A 6,000-nucleotide genomic window follows, 5' to 3' on the forward strand; every position below is an offset into this window, starting at 1 on the left:
GATATATTAGACAAAATAAGTATAAATAATTTTAAGAATATAAAAGACATGAGATCAATGGCAGGATCAATAAGAGAAAACTCACACTTTAACCACAGCTTGATGAAACCTTAATTCATCAAAGATAAAGTTGAAATGCTAAAATGTTTCAGGGGGGAGGTAAATTACCATAAATGATACCATAATTATCATAAAATGATATTAGAAATAATAGATGCAATAAGACACATGAAATAATATCTCCAAAGTGTTAAGAAAAAATAAGTTTTAACCTGAAGTTCATTAGCCACAGCAACTGTTCAAAAGTGAAGGTGAAATAAATACAACTTCAGGCATATAAAAGTTCCTAAAATTGAGTAACCACAGACTTTAGCTTAAACAAATAGTAAAGAATGTGCTTCTTCAAGAATATTTTTTTTAAAAACCTGGAAAAATTAGTTAATGCAAGTATTACTGAGTCACACTGGTAAATTTTATTTAAGAATACGAACACACACACATACACTCACGTAATAATTTTATGACATTATTAACAAGTTGGAAATAATAGATTGTGGGAAAGGATAGTTTTGAAGTAAATAAAAGCCTGTTAAGATTCCTGCATTGTTTGAGAACGTGGAGAGACTGATTAATTCATAATTAATTATTAGTATGAGAAAAATAAAATTAATTCCCTATCCCAGACCATGAAAAAGTTCCCATATAAAAATGAAAGATAAAAATTATGAAAGGCATGTGGCTATATATCCTCGACCCACCTGATGCATCTCTGCCATAGATTCCATTTAACTACCTGTAATGCTGATACCTGGTTTTACCTTTCAAACAGAACTTTGTTTAGTATTTTAATATTGTGGATTAAAAAAGTGCTGCCATGTGCTAACCAGATTGTAGGTGTTCTTGCTTTAGAAATCTAGACAGGAATCCTTGTGACAAGGCCTTGAGCTAAAGCCTGAGTTATCAGGTCTATGCTAGTTGCATTATAAGACAGGTAAGGATGTCTAGCTCTGAGTTTTCAAGGACCTCTAATATCCTATGACAATTGTCATTGAAAACCAAAACCCTCTTCTTTCATTTTAAAAGCTAACACTGAACAAGAATAGAGCATTTGACTTTAAGACCTTAGGGTGTAATGCCAAAAGCCTACTATTTGTCTCTCTGTGAACATACTAGGCAGGAAAGCAGATATTCTTTTATTGAATGCTGTGTTTTTATCTGAAATAGAACTTCTCCAATGCCTATCATTTAATGCACTTTGGTTTGTACTAATTCAATGTAATGAAACCCCTCTGAGACTGTGACTGTGTCTATAAGAGTGTGGAAGAATCAAATTAGACCATAAAATTTGGCCCATTCAATTTACATTAAAAGAGAAAAATGTGCTAAGCAAGACTTTCTGTTTCATGTTTTACAGGGCTGAGGCTTTGACATTTTTGGAGGAAGTAATTGGTAAAGCTCTCAGAGATAGTTACTTGAATATGATTAATTTAGTTTTTAAATCAATTCTGATAAAATACAATCAAAGTAAATAAAATAGAGGAAAAATAAGTAGACACTTTGGTCTTAAAACCTATTCAGTGACGGAGAAAACTAATCACCTTTCAGGTTATGAAGAGAGAGTGTATTTAACATTGGTTGACCTTGAGGAATCATGTAGACTTGTCTTCTGAGAGGTTGAAATTATGATTTATTTTCACCACATGGTAACATCAATATATTTTTTTTCATCTTTGAGCATGCATTTTATATCACATTTTCCCTTAATGAACATCTTTCTTGAAAAACTTTAAACTCTTTACATAGTATCTGCTTATTATATATTAAGAAATTTGGGAAGCCAAGACATAGTGAGGGTGTTAATTCCCCTGAGGGTATCAAAAAAAGCCTTATGAGGCTGTTGTTCGGGATTCATTGCTAATGGTGAATCTATCAGTTAATAATGGAGTTGAGAATAAGATATATTTCTCCCCAAAGGAAAAGCTTTAACTACTAAACCAAAGAGTGTCTTTAAGTGTTCTGTGGTTAATCATTATCCTCTACTTGCCAGTACTTTGAAACATCATCCTCCAGGAAGAATACTCATGTAATCAGGATGCATATGTGAGAAGCCACTGAAATGTATTAAATTGTCCATTTCTTTCATTTCCAGCCAATTCTAAGTTTTTACTTATTATTTCAAAAATGTGTGTAACATGCTAGGGAGTCAAAAAAAGTTATATTCTGGGAATAAAATATAAAATCTTTTTTTTACACATGATGAAATTTCCACCGATAGGGTCAGCAAAAAGTCACAATAAAGGAAAGATGAGTATTTTGAAATTTATCAGACCATTTCAGCCAAAGTATAGATTTAAGATAAATACTTCCAGGCATGTACTATATTAGGTCAGATTATTATGACAATCAAATTCTTGGATTTTACAGGAAAGAGTATTTCTACACTGTTTCATCTCTACCGTGCTTCCAGATCTGATCTGTAAAACTCTCCCAATATTATTGTTTAGAAAATTTGTGTAGCTGATTGAAACAAAAAACATTTTAACATCTGTATGCTTAATTCAATTTTATTCTCCGTCTTTCAGCTGAGTTACCAAATTTTTAGTTCTATGCACTGTCTTACTGTAAGATGATATGTTTATTTATTCTTCAAATAATTTGATGTGGCATACAGGTATATACATTATAGTATGACACAAAAATAAAGTAGAATAAATGAAAATGAGGGTTAACTAAACCAGGATAAATTAAGTCAGAAATGTTCATAGCGAAATATTTTATTCACTTGCTAGAGGTCAACATCAAATTTGGTTCTCTGATCCCTGACAGCTAAGGAAAGATGAAAACTTGGACAGCCACAGGATTCAATGTCACTGAAACTAAAATATACCAGTGACTCATGAGAGGTTGAGATTTTTTTTTTTTGGAACTGAGAATTAACAAAATGAAACCTGGGAATTTTCATAAAGATGATGCAGGGCAAAAGCCTCAAAATATGCTCAGCAAAATCTATAAAGAAAATCATACAAGTAGAGATCTATAGCATGTGTCAAATTTTATAGGTCTTATTGCACTGGCAATGTTGACTTGGCCCATGATAGCACAGTTAAATAGTCATGCTGCATAATATTTGCAAAGATACTATTTATTGAAGTTGTCATTTCAACTCAATTATTTTGCAGAAAATAAATTGCCTTTCATGCACGCACACACACACACAAACATACTTATCCATGTAAATTCTCATATTAAAACCAGAGTGCTTCAAATCAAAAGATGGTTAACAATGTACTAATCCTCATAACATAGTCTTTTCCAAGGATGTGAGGGGATATGGGATGTAGATATACAGATATGAACATATGGATACTGAATATGGAATTCTAAATCAGATCTTAGAACTACACTAAATACTTTTTAACTAAAATATATAACTATTGGGGAAGTTAGCCTTAAATATTCTATTCCTCCATACTTATTTATTAAAATACAATGTCATTAACTATATGAGCATAGATGTTATACCTCCTTATTATTATTAACTATTTTAAGAATTCAGGTAATTTCTATTAATCCTATAGCATTTACTTATTCAAAGAACTCCAAGTTTATATAAATTGGAAATGTTTTGGAACTTGATAAAAATTAAATGACCTTTTGTGTAATTTACATGTAATTACAAAGTTGACAATTAGAGAAATGCATAAAATGTATATGTTTCAGTTAGAATAATGAGCCCTACCCCCACCAAAGATGCCCATGTCCTAATCCCTGTAATCTGTTAAATTACACAGCAAAGGGGAATTAAGGTGGCAGATGGAATGAAGGTTGTGAATCGTCTGACTTTGATCAGGGAGAATATGTTGAACTATCCAGGTGAGCCCAATAGTAATCACAAGAGTCCTTAAAAGTGAAGGAGGAGGGCAAGAGCAGTGAGAGTGAAGCTATATGAGAAAGTCTCAACCTACAATTGCCAATTTTAAAGATGAAGAAAGGGAACCATGAGCCAAGGCATGTGGGCAGCCTCTAGAAGCTGGGGAGACAAGGAAATGTACTCCCCCACAGAGCCTCCAGAAGGGAATGCAGCCCACTGATGTCTTAATTTAGTCCTGTGAGATCCTTGTTGGATTTCTAGCCTACAGAAATATGACAGTAAATTTTTATTTTTTAAGCCACTAAATTTGTGACATCAACATTAGAAAACTAACACAATATACTTCATAAAATATAGCATTATGCCTGTGTCAGCAGTTTTTATATTTGTCTATATCATGAAGATCTCTATACATGATAATATACATTCCCTGCACAGATGGTAGAGCAGATAGATAAGCCCCATAGACAGTTTCCTTTCAAACCTGAATTAACATATCAATTTCCTTATTTTGATAGTATAAAAACTTGCTCTTTCAATTGATCTCCAAATATTCTCCTGTCAAAATTAAGTAATAATGCTCATTGGTCATTCTATCACTAGATTTAAATTCCATTTGAGTTTTTGGATACTAGACTAGGTTTTCCAGAAAAACCTAAGAATCTGTTAGTTCCAAAGAGCTACAATTTTAATATGTGAAATGTTTAAAAAGAAAATTAGGTTTTAGAGTTATTATTGATTTAATGGTAATTGATGTCTTAACAAGAGTGGATCATATTTTTCAGACATGAAATAAAATGAATAATATTTTAAGGTCTTAATTCACTACAGAAATATATCTCATTGAAACATTGTGAATATTTTGGTTTTAAGTTTACTGTTAACTGGCACTTGGGTATTAATGCTTGCCCCTACTGAGTTTTTTAAACTGAAATGATAGTTTAACTTCTTTCGATGATTTCAGTGTGTACTCACAAATGATCTGGTCTAAATAATGGTCTAAATAATGTGGCATTATGTGGTAAAACCATAGAAAATCTAAAGAGGCTTTTTCTTATCTGCTTGTGCCATTATTAATCTTGACATTTGGATGATAAAGAAAATTATAATTAAATGAAAAATGTATCACCCTCTTGCATGATGACTGCAGTAAGAAAACAAGGGAAAACAAATCTGACAAAAACAGAACATCAACAGTAAGGGGACAAAAAGGGTGGGGGGATAATTATCCATTCCCAGATAGATAAATAAAATGAGGAAAACAAATAAGCAGATGGAAAAAAAGTCCAGCAAACAAGTTAACGAATCATAAGTCCCAGAGATGTGCTCTGCCTCCATAGAGACAACTTATCACAACTTTCCTCTTAGATCTAAATGAAGGCATGATTTAATCTGTGAAGTTGTTTTTCTCTCAGAAAACCTTTGGAGAGACTTTTCCCTCCTTTTTAAAATCTATCCTGTGGAACAAGAGGAGATGAGTTACTTAGTATTTTTCAACATTAAACTTCAAAAAAATTTACTCTTCATTTATATGAATATGGATATGATTTTAGATTCAGTTTTTGGAGAGAGCAAAGAAGAATTCACCTTGTTTAAAGTTGATCAGAATTGATAAATATAATCATTCTAATCAGGTGAAAATGAATTTCAAATACAAAATTCCAAACAACTTTCTTAAATGCCAATAATACTACCTTGTAAATAACAATTTATTTATAAAACCAGGGATTTACATTCTGATAAAGGGTTAATTATTCCCCTTTAACCTATTCACAATGATGAAAATAGCTATTTCACAGGCAGGTAAACATATTTCTGTCCTAGAAGAAAAGAGTTATCAAAGCTTGTCAACTCTGCTTTTGTACACAAGTCATCCCTCTTCCTTATCACTGTCACTGCTTTTACTCATCCTCAACTCTTCTTGCCTGAATTATTCTAATAACATCCCAAATGGTCTTTTCTCTCTATTTTACTCCTGTGCAATCTGATTTCCACACTGATTTCAGAATATTCTTTCAAAAAGACAAATCTGAGTGTTTATTTTCCCTGCTTCAAGTCCAACAATAACTCCCATCACCTTCAGCTTCTACTGTAAACATGGTGGCTTAGCCATAGAAAACCCTACATCA

The sequence above is a fragment of the Phocoena sinus genome, chromosome 18, assembly GCF_008692025.1.
Source record: "Phocoena sinus isolate mPhoSin1 chromosome 18, mPhoSin1.pri, whole genome shotgun sequence".
NCBI lineage: Eukaryota > Metazoa > Chordata > Mammalia > Artiodactyla > Phocoenidae > Phocoena > Phocoena sinus.